This window comes from Gorilla gorilla, chromosome 8, assembly GCF_029281585.2.
Source record: "Gorilla gorilla gorilla isolate KB3781 chromosome 8, NHGRI_mGorGor1-v2.1_pri, whole genome shotgun sequence".
Taxonomy (NCBI): Eukaryota; Metazoa; Chordata; class Mammalia; order Primates; family Hominidae; genus Gorilla; species Gorilla gorilla.
This window is the reverse complement of record NC_073232.2, coordinates 34939889-34961406: the sequence shown is the minus strand read 5'-3', so window position 1 is coordinate 34961406 and position 21518 is coordinate 34939889. Positions and strand designations below refer to the sequence as shown.

General features: G+C 35.1%; 1 protein-coding gene across 3 annotated transcripts in view; it reads right to left on the bottom strand.

The window, feature by feature from the left end:
• MYO3A (myosin IIIA) overlaps nucleotides 1-21518 on the bottom strand; it is a 282515-nt gene that overhangs the window by 236258 nt on the left and 24739 nt on the right. Inside the window, exon 1 of one of the 3 annotated variants that reach the window (XM_063709962.1) lies at nucleotides 19259-19419. The exons of the other annotated variants lie outside the window; for them this stretch is intronic. The gene's annotated coding sequence lies outside the window, so the exon portion shown is untranslated. Of the gene's footprint in view, nucleotides 1-19258; nucleotides 19420-21518 lie in introns of those variants that run through there. 3 annotated transcript variants of the gene reach the window in all.

The window sequence follows — 21518 nt, the reverse complement described above, 5'->3', positions numbered from 1 at the left end:
GCAGGAAATTTTTAATAGTTAAAAAAGAAACAATGCTATTCACTCTAATAACTGCAAACACCGTACTCTAATTCTGTAGAAGCCACTGAGTTGGCTTGTAGTGCAGGAGATACACCCTCACAATTGATTGTAAACTAAAATGCAGTGAGTTGCTCTCTTCAGAAAGAAAGACCAGTTAAAGTCACACTAGAATGTGAGGTGAAAGACATGAATACCAATTCTCTAAGAACTCCAAAATGATTTCATAATCCTCTATTTTACAGATCTAAGCAAATATGGAAAAAAATTACAATCAAACATTTCCAGACAATGAAGTAGCAGATGAAAGGCAATAATAATAGTCTGCACATACCAAACATATGACCCGCAATTACCACTAGCAACAATAGTACCATATCAAAGGGATAAAATACGCAAATCTTTCTGAAAATATATAGAAATCTAAAGCATATAAACAAATTCTCCCCATGAAATTTGTTTTGTGGCTTGAATGTCACCTGATAAATTCCCTTAAAATGTTATTAGTTATCTGAGCAATTCAACTAAGATAGTAATTTCCTACATAGGATCTATAATTCTATATTCTGTAATATTCTTATATTCTTATTTATATTAGCTAAGTATTTTATAGAAATAATAAAGTACAATTTTAGGTGGTATATGACTTCATTTGATATGGTTTGGCTATTTCCCCACCCAAATCTCATCTTCAATTCCCATGTGTTGTGGGAGAGACCTGGTGGGAGGTAATTGAATCATGAGGGCAGGTCTTTCCTGTGCTGTTCTCCTGATAATGAAGTCTCATGATATTTGATGGTTATAGAAAGGGGTGTTTCCCTGCACAAGCGCTCCTCTCTTTGCCTACTGCCATCCACGTAAGATGTGACTTGCTCTTCCTTGCCTTCTGCCATGATTGTGAGGCTTCCCCAGCCACGTGTAAGTACAATTAAACCTTTTTCTTTTATAAATTGCCCAGTCTTGGGTATGTCTTTACTGACAGTGTGAAAACAGATTAATACATCATTCTTATTCCAAATAAACATAGCCACTTAATTTTTCAAGACAAAAGTCACTTAAATAAAAACAAACTCAAAATCATTCTCTAAGTTTAACATATGAAAGGAATAGAATAAATTATTAAAACAAGATATTCAAATTTTACTTATAAATCACACAGTATATTTGAAAATATAAAAAGCCTTATATCCTTTATGTCTTCTACTACATCGTTTGCTATACATGTTATTTAAAAAAATTCACATTAGAAGCCAGAGATTTGGGAGTAAATAACAAAAAAACTATATACAATTGCAAAGAGATAGCAACACTGATATCAGAAACAGAACCTCCCCACTCCTGTCTCCCCAAAATACTGAGACTCTTCTATGTGATACTTTTGGATATTTCTATCTGGAAGTGGAAGTGAGATGGTGGACAAAGAGAAAGGAGAAATGCCTGTCTCTTTTGTGCATCTATTTTGCAAAGAACACATACCTAAGGTTTGTTAACATCTAGTATTTATGGATCAGTAAGTTAGTCAATGTAAATCTAGACTCTTGCTCTTCAAAGTCACAAAATTCTCATTTTATATAATATGAAACAAGTTTTATTCATTCATTCATTTTATTTAAGTTACACTGAGAAAAAATACACCCCACTTATTTTAATTTTTAAGAGATTAGGGACAGAAAATCACAAATGACAAAATTTTTAAAATCAAATATTTTCTCAGTCATTTTGCTTTGAATGTATATTGGTTTATCTGCTTGACTATGGCTGTATCTGCTGTTAGGGAAACCACTAGGTGAGGCTCACAAGAACCTGGCCAGGAGAAACTGAAGTTCTTAATAATCCCCTCCCCTTGAACACTGCCCAACCCCTCCTGTACCTGTTTCATACAAGCAATTTATTTCTCTGTTACCAAAGTAGGATCAGTGGTTTAGTTTTCAGAACAGAAAAAGTTTTCTGAATGAAACTTCAAGAGTTTGATTAAAATGGAAAAGAAATTGGAGGAGGAAGTGAATAGACAAACATGGAAATTATTAAACAGACTGCTGATAACTAAATATCAATACACCACAAATGACTTTGTGTCTGAAAATCTTCCTAAAGAACCTCCAGATATGAACATACCATGAACTCTCTAATTCTTCATTTAGAATTAGTGAAATTTCAAATATGGTCTTTTGCAAAATATACTTTTCTTCAACCAGCATAAAATGTCCTTCTTACATAAAGAAAAGTAACAAGATAATATTCAAACTGAAATATGAGTTTTTAAAAATAAATATGAAGAATTAAAATACCTTAAATGAAAAGCAAATACTGTATAATTAGGCAACAGATAATAAAAAATAAAAATGATATTGTTTCCCTTTAAAAATAATTGCATCCAGGTGAATGAATTATGTCGTATTTAGCCTATGCAATTTTTAAATCACCAAGATAGTCTAAAAGGGGGATTTCATAATAGTAGACTGAAAAATAATTATGTATAGCTTTGCAACACAATGCTAAAATAGACCTTAGTGTTCTTTAATCAAACAAAATTGAAGTATAATTTTCCTAAGCTAGAGCTACACTAATTAAATAACAGAGCAGCACTGAAAATGAATTCTCTACCCTAGCTGTAGTCAAACATTACAAAACGAAACTAAATCAAAAGGTATAATATTATATAAACAGACCATTGCAGCTAACTTCCAAAGACAGCCTTTGTTAAGTTCTCTGAATGTATTCTGTCTTTAGGAGGGGACATGAGATTTTTACTCAAATTTCTGAAAAATGATTGCTAATTTCTACAGTTGGCATTACCGGCTTTGTTGTTTTTCAATTGTTTTTTGTTTATTCTAATAATGTTTTAAGGCCATTAGCTTAGTCTGACTATATTCTGTGTGAGGCTACAAAAGCAGAAACTGTGATTTTCTAATATTCATTCCCGTTTTCACTTTGCTCATTATAAAAGTGCTATCAATATTCATGCTTGAGTCTTTTGGAAACACTAATCTTTAGCAAATGCCTACAAGTGAAACTTCTGGATCATGTGGTAGGCGTATATGTCACATTGTAAGACACTGCTGTATGTTTCCAAAGTAACTGAACTGTTTTACACTGCCATAAGCAGTGTATAAGAGTTCAATTGGCTCCGCCACCTCACCAATACTCAGTACTATCAGTGTTTTAATTTTAGCCATTTTAGCAAATGTCTAATTGCAATTCATTGTGGTTTTAATTTAAATTTCCCCAAAGACTAAAGATTTTGAACATATTTCATTTATATGGTTTTGTACAATGTCCAAAGTTCTTGCTTACTACTTTTAAATTGGGTGGGTGTACTTTATTAGATAAAATTCCTACTATTCCTAGTGTGCTGACTGTGTTTATCACATATGGGTATTGAATTTCGGCATGTCTTTCATGATTTTTTTCCACTTTGATTCTGTTAATGCAATTGTGGTGCAGAGAATTTTTAATGTTTTAACAAATGCATTTTAATGTTTTAACGAACTTGCACTCACTCCTGAAATAAACTCCATTCAGTCATGATGTATTAATATTTTTATATATTGCTAGATTTTATTTGTTAATACTCTGTGAAGTACTTTACATCTGGGTTCATGTAGAATGTCAGACTCAATTTTCTTGTGATGTCTTTGTCTTCTTTCAACATTGTTGAGAAATAAAAGTTAAATCCTAAGCATCCCAGACAACTCAATAGACCCTCTCTTGGCCAAGTAGACCCTAGAGAAACCTTAAAAACAGTCCCAGCCATGATGGGATAAGTTGGACACATGTTGTTACACCCTCTTCTTTGATAACTGCCATTACACTTTCTTTCCTAAAGATTAAACAGAAAGCAGCCCTTTTGAGATACTTGCTCCATTATTTAATTCAACCAACTGCTTAATGCTACCTCTCACTTTTGTGGTTTCAACACAGCAACTAACTAGCATTCCTTTCTGATAAGAGACTGCCTGACCCTGGAGTGGTTCTGGCCAGTCTTCTGAGGCTGCATGCACTGAGGGCCTTCCTGTCCTCTGCTTCACCTTTTCATGTATAGGACCTAATTGTAGTACATTTAAATGCTACATCTCCATCCCAAAGCAAACACAGAATGCATATTACATACAAGATAACCTACTATGCATGCACATGCCTCCCCTTCATGAATATGTATACTTAGCCAACTCATTCAGCATAAATTCCTGTCTTATCCTTTCCTCCCTCAAAGTGCCTGCTTTTGGCTTCTACCAGAGGCCACACTTCCCAGCCCACAGATGGCTAGCTTGCAGACTGCAACACTTTATAAGAAATAAAGCTTTCTTTTCCAAATGTATGAATCTTCCAGTTCTTCAGTTGACAGTATACTGCTGGCCTCATAAAATGAGGCAATAAGACTGATTATTTCTTTCTTAAATATTTTCTAGGACTCTTGTTTCCAGAATGGTGGTGTGATGAACTCATCAATTCATTCTCCAGTGAAGCAACCATAACTACTAAAAATTGGAAAAATAAAGAGCCATTTTAAGTTTTTGGAAATTGTCATAAGGGCATACAGTCAACGAAGAAACATTCAAGATCATAACACAATCTCAGTTAGAACAGTAGGAGTCTGTGGCATTTGAGCCATCCTCTCCCTCAAACACCCCCAGCCAGTTCAATGTGAAACAAGGTGTCACTCTAAGAGATGTGGGCCCCTGTCTCTGCTGCCAGCTCCTGAACAGTGGCTCAGAGAGTTTGCCCAGAGGGAGAGGCAGGTCATAAGAACAAAGAACTCCAAAGCTCTCCCCAGTGGTTCTGACTGTATTTGGGAGACAGTGTGGGAAAATTAAAGCCTAAGAGTACTCTTGAAAAGAGTGAGATTTTGATAATTACACTGAGGCTGGTAACTCCATGAGAGCAACAAGCTAACCACAGACTGGACAGCTTAGCAAATAGAATTTTTTTTAAAATTTATAACTTTTAAAAAATTATTTAAGTTCCAGGATACATGTGCAGAATGTGCAGGTTTGTTACATAGGTATACATGTACCATGGTGGTCTGCCTCACCTGTCAACCTGTCATGCAGGTTTTAAGCCCTGCATGCATTAGGTATTTGTCCTAATGTTCTCCCTCCCCTCAACCCCCACCCCGACAGGCCCTGGTGTGTGTTGTTCCCCTCCCAATGTCCATGTGTTCTCATTGTTCAACTCCCACTTATGAGTGAGAACACGTGGTGTTTGGTTTTCTGTTCCTGTGTTAGTTTGCTGAGGATGATAGCTCCCAGTGTCATCCATGTCCCTGCAAAGGAAATGATCTCATTCCTTTTTTATGGCTGCATAGTATTCCATGGTGTATATGTACCACATTTTCTTTATCCAGTCTATCATTGATGGGCATTTGGGTTGGTATCATGTCTTTGCTATTGTAAATAGTGCTGCAATAAACATATGTGTGCATGTGTCTTTATAGTAGAATGATTTATATTCCTTTGGGTATATACCCAGTAATGGGACTGCTGGGTCAAATGTTATTTCTGGTTCTAGATCCTTGAGGAATCACCACACTGTCTTCCACAATAGTTGAACTAATTTACATTCCCACCAACAGTGAAAAGCATTCCTATTTCTCCACAGCCTCACCAGCATCTATTGTTTCTTGACTTCTTAATAACCATCATTCTGACTGGTGTGAGATGGTATCTCATTACAGTTTTGATTTGCATTTCTCTAATGATCAGAGATGTTGAGCTTTTTTCATATGTTTGTTGGCCACATAAATGTCTTCTTTTTAGAAGTGTCTGTTCATATCCTTTGCCCACTTTTTGATGTTTTTTCTTGTTTTTTCCTTGTAAATTTGCTTAAGTTTCCTGTAGATTCTGGATATTAGTCCTTTGTTGGATGCATAGATTGCAAAAATTTTTTCCCATTCTGTAGGCTGCCTGTTCACTCTGATGATAGTTTCTTTTGCTGTACAGAAGCTCTTTAGTTGAATTAGATCCCATTTGTCGATTTGGGCTTTTGTTGCAATTGCTTTTGGTGTTTTCGTCATGAAATCTTTGCCCATGCCTATGTCCTGAATGGTATTGCCTAGGTTTTCTTCGAGGGTTTTTATGGTTTTTGGTTTTACATTTAAGTCTTTAATCCATCTTGCATTAATTTCTGTATAAGGTGTAAGGAAGGGGTCCAGTTTCAGTTTTCTGCATATGGCTAGCCAGTTGTCCCAGCACCATTTATTAAATAGGGAATCCTTTCTCCATTGCTTGTTTTTGTCTGGTTTGTGAGATATCAGATGGTTGTACACGTGTGGTGTTATTTCTTAGGTGTCTGTTCTGTTCCATTGATCTATATGTCTGTTTTGGTACCCGTACCATGCTGTTTTGGTTACTGTAAATTCAACATACCCTCATGTTAAAAACTCTCTATAAACTAGATATTGATGGAACACATATCAAAATAATAAGAGCCATTTATGACAAACCCATATCCAATATCATACTGAATGAGCAAAAACTGGAAGCATTCCCTATGAAAACCAGCACATGATGAGGATGCCCTCTCTCACCACTCCTTTTCAACATAGTATTGGAAGTTCTGGCCAGGGCAATCAGGCAAGAGAAAGAAATAAAGGGTATTTGAATAGGAAGAGAGAAAGTCAAATTGTCTCTGTTTGCAGATGACATGATTCTATATTTAGAAAACCCCATCGTCTTGGCCCAAAAACTCCTTAAGCTGATAAATAACTTCAGCAAAGTTTTAGGATACAAAATCAATGTGCAAAAATCACAAGCATTCCTATACGCCAACAATAGACAAGCAGAGTGGCAAATCATGAATGAATTCCCATTCACGATTGCTACAAAGAGAATAAAATGCCTAGCAATAGAGCTAACAAGGATGTGAAGGACCTCTTCAAGGAGAACTATAAACCACTGCTCAAGGAAATAAGAGAGGACCTAAACAAATGGAAAACTATTCCGTCCTCATGGATGGAAAGAATCAATGTCATGAAAATGGCCATACTGCCCAAAATAATTTATATATTCAATGCTATTCCCATTAAACTACCATTGACATTCTTCACAGAATTAGCAAATAGAATTTTTAAAAAGAAACAGCTAAGAAGAACTGTCCTGGAATCAAAATGAACCTCAAAGCTAGCCACAAAAAGTAGTCGTGTAAGGAGTCTGCAACTTAATTGAATCAGATTGTGAAACAATTAATGCCCCAGGACACTGCTGGAAACAACAGAGGAATCAGCTGACAATTAGTGGAGCCTAATAACTGGGGGTGGCACCAACAGAGGCAGACAGCTTAATAGAAAGACCAGGGAATGAAACAGTCATAGAAAAGCCCTGTTAAAATCACTGTCATTCCAGGGTGATTGTACATATGCCCTAAGCTGTGCTTGCTGAAGAGTGACATCAAAGGCTTCATAGATGGGGAAAATAGATTTTACTAAAATAGTCCAGCCAAGTCACTAAACAAACAGGCAAACAACAAGTTCCCCACCCAGGGAACTTAGTACAAAGACTTCTTATAATAATTTAAGCAAATTTTCTGAAATGTACAGTTTTCAACAACAACAAAAAAATAAGACATGCAAAGAAACAGGAAAATATCATCCATACACATGAAAAAAAGAAGGGCTTGTGAGCGGGCCCAGTCATTGGACTTAGTGGACAAATATTCCAAAGCAAAGATATAAATATGTTTAAAGAACTACAGGAAATCATCCTTACAGTAGCAAAGAAAGGTTTGATTGTAATGTCTCATCAAATATGGAATATCAATAAAGAGAACACTCATCACTCATAAAAAAAGAACCAAGTGAAAATTATAGATTTAAAAACTACAGTAATGGAAATGAAAATTTCACTACACGGACTCAACAGATTTGAATTGGGATTACAAAATATGAAAAAAAGAAGAAGGAATGAAGGTAAATGAACAGTCTCAGAGAAATATAAGCATACATGTCATGACAGTATGAGAAGACAAGAGAGAGAACAAGCAGCAGAAGAAAAATCTTTGAAGAAGTAATGACTGATAATTTTCAAATTTAATGAGAAGCATTCAGGTAGCTCAATGAACTCAAATAAGATAAATGCATGTAGTCCCAGCTACTCGGGAGGCTGAGGCAGGAGAATTGCTTGAACCCGGGAGGCGGAGGTTACAATCAGCTGAGACTGTGCCACTGCACTCCAGCCTGGGTGACAGAGTGAGATTCTGTCTCCAAACAAACACACAAACAAAAAAAGATAAATGCAAAGAGGTCCAAGCTAGTCACACAATAGTAAAAAGGTTGAAAGCCTATAATAAAAGGAAAATCTTGAAATTAACAGAAGAAAAATGAATTGTCACATATTAGGGAACTAACAATATTAACAACTGACTTCTCATTAGAACTATGTAGGCCAGAAGGCAGAGAGATGACATATTCAAGGTGCTAAAGGAAAAAAATACCTTACTAAGACTATCATACTCAGCAAAACTCTCTCAAAAATAAAGGGGAAATGAAGACATTGCCAGGTAAACAAAATTGACAGAACTCATTGTTAGCAGAACCAACTTATTAGAAATACTAAAGGAAATTTTTTAGAATGAAAGTAAGTGATCTCACATAGTGATCTGGATCTACACAAGAAAACAAAGAGCACTAGTAATGATAATTATTTTATTAGAGAAAAATGAAGACATACTGTAAATGTATATTTCTTCCTTTTTCTCTTATTTAAAAAGCAACTGTATAAAACATTAGGCATATAATTGTATTGTTGGGCCTACAATATACAGAAATGTGACATATTTAACAATTGCATAAGAGAGGTGGGTTGGAGCAAAGCTGTACTGAAATAATCACACCAGGCAGGAACTCAAATTCACAGGAACAAACTAAAAGAACTGGAAACATTAAATAAGAAAGATAACAAACTATAATTAAATACTTGTTCTTCTTTCTTCTGCTTTTCTTTAAAATATAAAAAAATGCATGGTTGTACTATTTACAATATATACAATGTACTATTTACAACTATATACAATGTGTATAACAATACAGCATGAAAATGAAAAGGGAATAGAGCTAGAGCAATAATATTTCTATATCTCTCCAGAATTAAGTTAGTATAAATATTTGACAGAATTCACCAGTGAAGTCATTGGGCTTGGTATTTTCTTTGTGGAAAGGGTTTTCATTATTAAGTTTCTTTTATTAATATAAACTATTTGTATTTTCTATTTCTTCTCATATCAGTTATACAACTCATGTCTTTCCAGAAAGACCCAAGACACTAAATTACCAAACTTATCAATATAAAGTTGTTCATAATATTTCATTAATATCATTTGAATGTCTATAAATTCAATAATAATTTTCCCCATTTGATACTTAATATAAATAATATGTATTTTCTTACTTTTCTCTGGATCTGTCTAAAGAGATCAAGTTTATTAAGAGACAACTCTTCCTTTCATTCTATTATTTTTGTTTATTTTTTATTAAAGTGATTTCTACTATTATCTTTATTACTTCTTTCATTTAGGTTATATTGGATTTAATTTGCTTCAATTTTATTAACTTCTTAAGGCAAAAATCTATATAATTGATATTAAATCTTTTTTTTCTAATATACATTACAGGGAGGTGCAAATGCCCTTCTAGGCACTGCTTAAATGCATTCTACACATTTGATATGTTGCATTTCCATTATTCCATTCAAAATATTTTCACATTTTTCTTTTGATTTCCTCTCTGACCTAAAGTTTGTTTTTGAGGTGTGTGATCTAATTCCCAGGTATTTGATAGTTTTTCTTATATTTTTATTTTATAGATTTTAATTTAATTCCATTATGGTCAGATAATATTCTTTTATGATTTTGACTCTTTTAAACTTGTTGATATTTGTCTTATGGTCCAGAATATTTAAATTTTATGTATCCTCAAATAATTTTCTACTTGTTTTTTAAATTACTGAGGAAATGATTTTGAAATTTCCATTTAATATTGAGGATATGACTATTTCTTTTTTCATTTCTCTTAGTTTTTGACGCATATAATTTTAAAGCTTTGTTATTAAGCACACACAAACTAAAAAGTGTTTTCTCCTCTTGATGAATTGAACTTTTTGTCATTATGAAATGTCATCTGTCTCTGATTATACTGCTTGTCTGGAAGTTACCTTGCCTTATATTAAAATAGCCATTCCAACTATTGAAATGAATAAAATGAATGTTTTCATTGTACAGCTTCTCCATCTCTTTACTTTCAATCTATCTATCTGCATGTTTCTATTTAAAGTGTGTTTGTAGTTGGGTATTACAATCCAGTCTCATAATTTCTGCCTTTAAATTGTATAGTCTAAATCATATACACTTAATGTAATTATAAATATAACTGGGTTTAAGTTTACCATATTGCTGTATTTGTTTCTATTTGTCTCTTCTTTGTTCTCTTTTCCTATTTTCCTACTTTCTTTGGGTTGAATATTTCTAGTATTCCATTTTGTACTCCACTAGCTTATTAGCTATACTTCATTTTATTTTTTACCAGTTGCTTTAGGGTTTACAATATGCATCTTTAACTTATCACTATCTACATTAAAATAACATACCACTTCACATATAAGACACTTTAATTGTATACACTAGTCCCCCATTATCCATGAATTATATGTTCCAAGACCTTCAGTGGATACCCAAAACCACAGATAGTACTGCTATGCTTTTTGCTATACATATATCCTATGATCAAGTTTAACTTATAAACTAGGTACAGTAAGAGATGATAACTACTAGTAAAATGGAACAATTATAACAACATTCCAGCAACACTACTCCTGCATTCTGGGGCCTTTTTTTTTTTTTTTTAGAGATGGAGTCTTGCTCTGTCGCCCAGGCTGGCTGGAGTGCACTGGTGCAATCTCGGCTCACTGCAAGTTCCGCCTCCCGGGTTCACGCCATTCTGCTGCCTCCCAAGTAGCTGGGACTACAGGTGCATGCCACCTCGCCCGGCTAATTTTTTGTATTTTTAGTAGAGATGGGGTTTCACCGTATTAGCCAGGATGGTCTTGATCTCCTGACCTTGTCATCCGCCCACCTTGGCCTCCCAAAGTGCTGGGATTACAGGCGTGAGCCACCACGCCTGGCCTGGGGCCATTATTAAGTAAAATAAGGGTTACTTGAACATGAGCACTGCAATACTATGACAATCTGATAACCCAGATGAATACTAAGTCACTAATAGGCAGGTAGCATATACAACATAGATATGCTGTACAAGAAGATAATTCACATCCCGGGTGGGATGGAGCAGGACCACATGAGATTTCATCATGCTAATCAGAAAGGCACACAACTGAAAATGTGAATTGTTTATTTCTGGAATTTCCCATTTAATATTTTCAAACCGTGGTTGACCACAGGTGACTGAAATTGTGAAAAGCAAAACCTTGGATAAGGGTAAACTGCTTGTACTTCCAATTTTCCTCCTCTGTCCCTTTGCTATTTACACTGGTTATAACTTCACAATATACAGTTATAACTGTAGTTCTAAAAAGCATTTTTTCTTTCAAAGACACAACAAGTATAAAATCAAATGTTTCATATCTGTCCTGTATTTACCACTGATGGTGATTTTTATTCCTCTCTGTAGGTATGACTTTTCACCTGGAATCATTTTCCTTCAGCCTGAAAAATGTTCTTTGACATTTTTTATAGCGCAGGTCTCTGCCAGTAAATTCTTCATTTTTTCATTTGACATAAATGTCTGTTTTTATTTTGTCTTTATTTATGAATAACATTTTCACTGAATACAGAATTCAAAATTGAAGGGACTTTTCTTTCAGTCCTTCAGAGATGTCATTCCATTGCATTTGATGACAAACCAGTGGCCATTCTTATCTATGACCCCTAAATGTAATGTGTCTTTTTTCTCTTGCTGCTTTTATAATCCTTCTCATTAGTTTTCAGCATTTGGATTATGACATACCTTAGCGTGGCTTTCTTTCTTATACTTGAGTGATTTTTGACCTTCTTCAGCTTCTTAGTGCTCAGCAAATTTAGAAAAATTTCAGCCATTATTTAAATATGATATCCTCCACCCCCTACACCCGCCATTCTCAGGCTGCAATGACACATAGGTTAGACTACTAGGTAATGTCTCATAGGTCACAGAGACTTTTCTCTCCAGCCTTATTTTGATAACTATGCTTCAGTTTGAACAGCTTAAATTTTCCTGCCTTCAAGTTTACTGATCTTTTCTCCCATATGCTATTGTGCTGTTAAACCTGATTCTTATGAATTTGTCATCATATATATTATATTTTTAAGTTTTAGAAGTTCTATTCAGTTCTTTTTTCTATATTCCATTTCTTTCAACATTATGTTCATGTTTTTCTTTAAATCGTTGAACATATTTATAACTATTTTAAAGTACGAACCAACTAATTTCAACATCTCTGTTACTTCTGGGTCTGACTCTATTGACTGATTTTTCTTCTGATAATGGGCTGCATATTCCTGAATCTTCACATATCTAGTGATCTAATATTGGAGCTGGATATTCTTAGTGTTACATTATTGAATTGTAGATTTTGCTGTCTTCCAATAATAAATGTTGAATTTTGCTCTGGCAGGCAGTTAATTACTTGTGGATCAACTTGAACTTTTCAGGTAGCTCTTATTCTAGGGCTAGTTTAGTCCTTCCTCCAATGTATAACCTTTCTGGAGGGTCTCTATTAAATGTCTCAGGTGTTCAGTGAAGTTTCCCCACTTTGGCTGGTAGTAACTCGAGCATCTCTCAATCCTGCACTAACTCCAGTAGTTGTGTGGATTACAGCCCTACATTGATTCTTTCTCTGGTAATTATTCTTTGCCAAACTGCCTGAAGTCACACTCTACATATATCTACGTGGGTTTTCAGTTAAATATTTTTATGCACTTATTTAGATTGTGTAGATAATCTTTATGTAGATCTTCAGAGCTTTTTTCTGCATAACTTCCTCTTCTCTGCACAGTCCAGTCACTCTGCCTTTCCAATTTCTTCAGTTCAGCAAGAGTTGCTTTGATCTCCTTGGGAACAGCTTCCTTCTGCCTGTGCTCTGGAAACTGCCTCTATGAATAATGAGGAGGTAATCGTAGTGTTCGCCTCATTTATTTCCTTTTATCAATGTCACAGTCCTAAGTCTCTTTTCCAATATTTAAAAAGTGTTGTGTTTTTAAAAATATGTTTTGTCTAGCTTTCTCGTTGTTTATGGTACAACAGCATGTCAATACCTGGTCTGTCATGACGAGAAGCAGAAGCCCCAGAATGTTTTTACGTATACTATAATTTGAGAACCTCTGATAGAGTTTCCTGGACTTTCCTTTCATAAGAATCACCTTTGTGCTTGTTTAGAAAACCACAGTTTCCAAGACACCATTCTTGCAGTTTTTGCTGCATGGGGTTCAAGATATTGAGATTCCTTTCATAAAAGTAGTTTGGGGGCTATTTCAAAGAATAAAGGTACTAAAACTGTTCAGTTTTTTTTTTGTTTGTTTTCAGGTAGCAGATTAAAATGCTGCCTCCTCACATAGAACTTCTTTGACTACTCTTTTCACAAAAGGTTTTCTCTTTCCTATCCTATCAATGTCCCCTTTTATATTCTTCATAGCACTAATAAACACAAATAACCACTTTTAAATTTAGCTTTAAATTGTCTTCCTCCACCACTATACAGCAAGCTCCATGATGGCAGAGTGTCTTGTTCTCTATTGAATACTGAGAACCTACCAAAATGGCTGGTGCAGAGTAACAGATTACTATTTATAGAATAAATAAATTATTAGATGAATAAACTTTAGTTCTGTAAACTTACGCACACACGTAATAAAATGACAGAGGTCATCTTTTCACATGCTATGGAAGATACCTCTTCAAAGTATATCGTGGCTTCAGGGTTTAGAAACCAGGGAGCGGGGGCAAGATGGCAGAACAGAAAGTTCCACCCATTATCCCAGTCCCACCCCCTCGCAAGGACACCAAGTTAATAACTATGTACACAGAAAAAAACACCTTCTTAAGAACCGAAAATCTGGTGAGCACCCATAGTATCTGGTTTTAACTTCATATTGCTGAAAGAGGCACTGAAGAGAGAGAGAAAAAAAACAAAACAAAACAGTTCTGAATCACCTATACCACCCCTTCCCTACCCCGGCAGCCAATGGGTGGTGCCCAGAGTTTCTCTGGGTGCTGCAGGAGGGTGAACACAGCAATTGTGAGGCATTGAACTCAGTACTGTCCTGTTAGAGCAGAAAGGAAAAGTAGGGCAAGCTCAACTGACGCCTACCCACAGAGGGAGCATTTAAACTCCGCCTAGGCAGAGGGGAACTACCAATTCCAGCAGTCTGAACTTGAGTGCCTGCAAACCTCGCTACAGAGGTTTGCAGGTTTGCACTCTATGTATTCAAGTAAACTTGAAAAGCAATCTAGGCCATGAGGACTACAAATCATAAGCAAGTCCTAGTGCTGCACTAGGGCCCAGAGACAGTGGACTTGGGGATCACGCAACGAACTGAGACACCAACTGGGGCAGCCAAGGGAGTGCTGGCATCACATCCCTTAGCCCCAGGCTGCACAGCTCAAGGCTCCAAAAGAAACCCCTCCCTTCCCCCTGAGGAGAGGAGAAGGAAGAGTGGCAAGGACTTTGTCTTGAATCTTGGATACCAGCTCAGCCACAGCAGGACAGGGCACCAATCAGAATCATGAGGCCCCCATTCCAGGCCCTAGCTCCCAGACGACATTTCTAAACACACACTGGGCCATAACGGAACCTGCCGCCATGAAGTAAAAGACCCAGTGCAAAAGAAAATATCCTCAAAAGGGCAAATCTAAGAGTTATTGGCCTTAAAGAGGAGGTAGAGAGAGACAGGTGTAGAATGTTTATTCAAAGGAATAGTAACAGAGAACTTCCTAAACCTAGAGAAAGATATCAATATCCAAGTGCAAGAAGGTTATAGAACACCAAGCAGATTTAACCCAAAGACTACCTCAAGGCATTTAATAATCAAACTTCCAAAGGTCAGGGATACATAAAGGATCCTAAAAGCAGCAAGAGAAAAGAAATAAATAGCATACAATGAGGTTCAATACTTCTGACAGCAACTTTTCAGTGGAAATCTTATGGGCCAGTAGAGAGTGGCATGACATATTTAAAGTGCTGAAGGAAAAAGAAAACAACTTTTACCCTGGAATAGTATATCCAGTGAAAATACCCTTCACACATGAAGAAGAAATAGAGACTTTGCCAGACAAACAAAAGTTGAAGGATTTCATCAATACCAAACCCATCCTACAAGAAATGCTAAAGGGAGTTCTTCAGTCACAAAGAAAACAAAATAAATAAGGAATAAATAATCATCTGATGGTACAAAACTTACTGGTAATAGTAGTACACAGAGAAACACAGAATATTATAACACTGTGACTGTGGTGTATAAACTACTCTTATCCTATGTAGAAAGACCAAATGATGAACCAATCAAAAATAATAACTGCAACAACTTTTCAAGACATAGTACAATAAGATATAAATAGAAACAACAAAAAGTTAAAAATCAGGGGACAAAGCTAAGCTAAGGTGAGTTTTTATTAGTTTTATTCTTGCTTGTTTGTTTGTATATGCAAAGTGTGATATGTTCATCTTAATTCCTATGAAATATTTTAATGTACCAAATTCTGGATTCCAATAAAATACTAACAAAATATTAATAAAAACTGGGACTACCACCTAATAGACATTTTCTAATGTGTGCTTTTGTAGTGTGTAAAATTTTCACATTCCTTTTCCAATGTGTAAACTAGAAGTATTTTAAAGGTATTATTGTTGTATAATATAATTGGCTCTTTTAGGTATACAGTTTGATGTATTTTAGTAATCATATACAATCGTGTAACCACTAAATCAACATATAGAACACTTACTTCACCCTAAAATGCTTTAAAAATCTAGGGGGAACACTATAGCACACTAGTAATGTAATCAACAATAAATCTATGATAACAGAGAAAATAACTTACCAGAAGAAATATTTTAATGTGTACAATAAAAATCTATTAATTTATTAAATAGCAAGACATCACTGGTCACCTCATATTTTCTTACCTCTGAAGTAACACTATAAACGTGCATGCCTATTCAAAGAAGATGCTTTTTCCGGCACTGAAGTACAATTAGGAAAGAAAGATATATAAGAGTTATATATATTATGTATATATTTCCTAAGTTAGAAGAGTATAAAGAAGTACATTTAGGCCATGTTTATATCCTGCCCTTTAAACAAACAAAAAATGAAACAACTCTAGGTAATTGGCTGTCTTTTCTATTGCAAGTACACCAAATAATAGCCTTTTACATGAGAGCTGGGAATGGTGGTTCCAGCCTTAAGAACATGAAAGGAATCACACTGTGAGTCTGCTACTCCACTGCAATTGTGAACTGCCAAAAGGAAGAAGGAACAATTCTGTGCCATCTAAGTAACTCAGCAGCCCAGTTTCTCACTCCTGCCCTGTTTCTCCTGACCCCTCACAAATATACAAGTCCGCAAAGGCTTTATATTCCCTTCTGTGTACATGTTATCTCCAGGGCAGTAGCATTAAAGGGTTAATAGCTGAACAAACAGAAAGCTCACATTCATTCTAACTTATCTTCTTTCTATCATTCCATGTTTCCTTTCCTCAAGGCAGGCCTGATATTATTAACTAGATGTAAGTATAAAAACAGAACCAATAATGCATGACACATGAAAGTAGTATTTATGTCTATAAAAACCACTCTGATGACTGAAAATGTGCATTTGAGAGGCTTTATGACTATTTACTGAATTTTCATGCTTTGAAATACCACCTGTAATTGGCAGTCTTTAGTCTCCTGAAAAGGATATAATTTCAAAGAGAAAAAATGCTATAATTGGGGAGCAATGAGAAAAAGCAATGTCACTATTATGAATGAACAAATCAGGACCAATTCAAATGAATAATATAATGTAGTCTGTAGCACCACTGTGAAAGGAGCAATTATAGCTAAGATTGGATTATGAAGGAAAGGGTCTTTTAACAGAAAGATGTCCTAACTCTGAATTTTGGATTCATTATGGCTGAAGGCACACTAAGCACACAGCTCCTGAGAGAGAAGCCCAGATTTCCTTACCTACTTAAAATGTGGTTGTTCATCCAACCAAGAAGGGGAAAATTACAATTAAATCTCAGTTCTCCCCTTTGTGTCCATCAATAGCAAATGCCTTATATGAGACTGATTTAACTCAATTTTGATTCTGTTTTACGGTCTCCCAGTTCAGGTAGGAAGCATTTGAAGAATCCTACCCGAGTCCTCACCTTCCCAGCTCCCCTCCACCCTTGATACTGATCCCCAACAGTAGATATCAGGGGTAAAAGGCAGTGCAAAGTCAAAAGAGGTATTTACATCTCACTAAACAAGTCACTCAAGAGATGTGATAGCAACAGGCAGAAAGGAATATACGTAAGGTATTTCAAAATGAGGCATAGGTAGAAACAAACAGAAAACATTGGTTCTCCCTTTATGTCTATATCATTAGGAAAACCTAAAATATTGAATGACAACAAAACTCCCCATAGATGTTCTATAAAAAACTAAATCAGTTTCCACAGCATAAAACTTCATTCAAGTGTATAACTGGAATTTCAGAGGGCCAGCAACTAGTGCCCTTTTACTAAACCTAGGTACCATTTAGATTCTCAAAATAAACATGCAGAGAATTAAGATGAAAATAACTCCTAAACAGAGTCCTTGTATATCATTCATGCTCAAAAACTTATAAAATAACAAAATGAGGGTAAAATAAAGAAAAGAGAAAAATCATATCAGAAAGCAAAAGAAATAATTTTAAAATTGTAACTAGAGAAAACAGACTGCCCAGCAAGATCTGGCACATCATTATTCTTAGGATTTCAGTTCTGGATTGAAATATAAGTAAAGTGATTTTTCATAGTGAAAAGCATCTCACAGGAGTTTCTCTAGGCTAGTATGGCCATCCACACACACCAGGCTTAGAATGAGGACAGTAACTCATTGCTCTGATACATCCCCTCCAGTACTCACCTTCTGTATGCAGATTCACATTAAAAGCCTAGCACTGTTAACATGATTCTCTGGGTAACATTACAGCCACTGCCCCTCTTTCGGTACCCTCATGCAAAATAATTTAAATGGACTTTATTACAATGAAAGGTATAATTAGCAGTCATGTTGTACTACAAAGCATTGATGCCACAAGGCAATTTTCTGAAAGTGCCTCTAAAGCAGCACCTGCACCATTCATGTTTATAAATCAGGTAATTGTACATGTAGCCACTTATGTGTATATGTGATTAGTCTAATTTACATATGCAAATCAATTATCTTATATACAGTTTGCCAACTTCTTGCTTTCCTTAGCCTTTTTTTTCCCTCCACTTTGTAAATTCAAGTAGATCAGATTTTGGAAATACCATTTTATTAAACTAAACTTATTCTTTTTTTCCAAAGTCATTTAGAGATATTTCCAATATCTCCATCTGATAATAAATTATAAGGACAAAATTCAAATAAATTGTAGCGACTCTACTGATTCATTATATCTGGATGTTGCTTTACTTATAAGATATTCCCAAAACATTTTAATCCATCCAACTCATTTTAATCAATCTGCTCTCTCAAAAAACATTTAACTAATATCAGGAGTTTCCAACTGTCTCCTAATTCCAGGTGAGAAATGCCAAGATATTAGAATAGGGATTTAATAGGCATAATAACAATGAATGATCTCATTCAATATTTTTAAGCTCTGGGAAAAGATTTACACCTTATTTTGTTGACCATTTAGGCCAATATTAGACAGAATACCTGAATCTCCACTTAAATGCACATCTGCCAATGATTCTATACATGGAAGAAAAATTAAAAATTCATTATCGAAAATGTTTTGAAGGATATAAACAAAAATTATATTCAAGATTACATCAAGGATTATGTACAGCAGTACTTCTCAAATAGGCAAACACAAACAAGAATTAAACTCTAAAATTACCCATTAATGTAAGGCAAAATGGTTTAGGTTCATAATTTATATTCTATTATTTGGTAACTAAGTTTAGATGAGTAAAAGTTTAGTTTTGCTTTTATATGTGATTTTGCTAAAAATACAAACCTATCTTAAACTAGAGAAATAAAAAATGCAGTTGACCCTTAAACAACAAGGGTTTGAACTCTGTGGGTCCACTTACATGTTAATTTTCTTCCACCTGTGCCAACCCTGAGACAGCAAGACCATCCTCTAATTTTCTTCAACCTGTGCCACTCCTGAGACAGCAAGATCATCCTCTCCTTTTCTTCCTCCTCCTCAGACTATTCAATGTGAAGACGATGAGGACAAAGACCTTTATGATGATCCACTTCCACTTAATGAACAGTAAAAATATTTGCTCTTCCTCATGATTTTCTTAATAACATTTTCTTTTCTATAGCTTATTTTATTGTAACAATACAGTATATAATACATATGACATAAAAATATGCATTAATTGACTGTTTATGTTATCAGTAAGGCTTCTGGTCAACAGTAGGCTATTAGTAGTTAAGTTTTAGGGGAGTCAAAATTTACACTTCGATTTTTCAGTGCATGGGAGATTGTCATCCCTAACAATTAAAAGTTAGGGTCAACTGTAATATTGAAATCATAGATAAATTGTCTATTTTTAAAGAACATACATGGCTATTTAATTTTGTAAAATAATATACAGCATCAGATGATGAAAGATTTTTGAAAATACTATTATACATTTTGAAAGGCTCCAGAGCATAAAGTTGGCAAATGAAATATATAAATTTATTTCCTCTTACTCATGAATCTCCATTAAAACAGTAGTAAAGGAATAAAAAATTATAATCACAAAGAAAAAGAGGACAGAAAAAAGGAGAGCACTGAGCAAAAAAATTCAATAAATTTTGCAATATGGAAAGCAGATAAGCAAGCAGTAACTGATTTAGCAGTGCAGAGGAAGCCACAAACTAAGATCCTTTGTGTGGTTCTTTTGCGGTCACCTGAACAGATTAACCCAGACAGTGCTAGGGAATAGTAGACGTGGAGAAGCAGTTGAGGGGAGCAGGGCAAAAAGCAAGGGGTCATTTGGAAGTCTTTAATCAAAAGACTCGAAACCCTCTTATCACATATGCAAAATATCAACATTCAGAAGCCTGCCTGAGCAGTACACACACACACACACACACACACACACACACACACACACACACACACACCCAGGTTAAGAGACTGGAAATTTTGTTCCCTGCTGACACTGAACTGGAGGGATTCAAGATTTGGTGACATTAGCAAAATGGGTAATCTGGGAGAGGCACAAATTACTACATGATGAGCCAAACAGAGAAAGAAACTTGAAAAGAGGAGGCCAAGGGATCCAGGAACCAGTGGTTCCATCAAGGTGGGCAGCAGAGAGATATCAAAGAGGTCAGACACATGGCAGGTCTCCAAACAAGACTGGGAAGATGAAGTGCTCCAAAAGCGTAATGAAAAATATTGCCAAAATTAAGAACATGGATTACTAAATGAGACAGTGTAGAAGCTCAGCCATACTTCTAGGTATAGCAATCACAACAAATCAAAAGTGTGGACTGCTCAGGAGAAGGTGGCACCACTAAACTGGATCTATGTTTTTATTGCTTTATCTCATCAACCCTTTGAAACTATGTTTTTTATTACTCAAGTGAATGTATTTACTTTGAAAAACATAACAATGATTAAAACTATCTGAAGTTACATTAAGAATATAGGATAATTTCATAAGTAATGTTGTCAACAAATTTAAACATACAAAAAATATACACTTGTATTCAACATAGTATTGGAAGTCCTAGCCAGAGTAATCAGGCAAGAGAAAGAAACAAAGGGCATCCAAATAGGAAGACAGGAAGGCAAACAATCCCTGTTTGCAGATGACATGATTCTATATCTAGAAAATTCCATGGTCTTGGCCCCAAAACTCCTTAAGCTGATAAACAACTTCAGCAAGATCTCAAGATACAAAATCTATGTACAAAAATCACTAGCATTCCTATACGCCAAAAACAGTCAAACTGAGAGCCAGATAAAAAACAATACCACTTAAATTGCCACAAAATGAATAAAATACCTAGGAATACAGCTAATCAGGGAGGTGAAAGCCAGATAAAAAACAATCCCATTTAAAATTGCCACAAAATGAATAAAATACCTAGGAATACAGCTAACCAGGGAGTTGAAAGATCTCCACAATGAAAACCGCAAAACATTGCTCAAAGAAATCATATGACACAAACAAATGGAAAAACATTCCATGCTCATGGATAGGAAGAATCAATGTCATTTAAATGGCCATACTTCCCCAAAGCAATCTATAAATTCAATTCTATTCTTATCAAACTACCAATGACATTCTTCACAGAACTAGAAAAAAACTATTTTAAAATTCATGTGGAACCAAAAAGGAA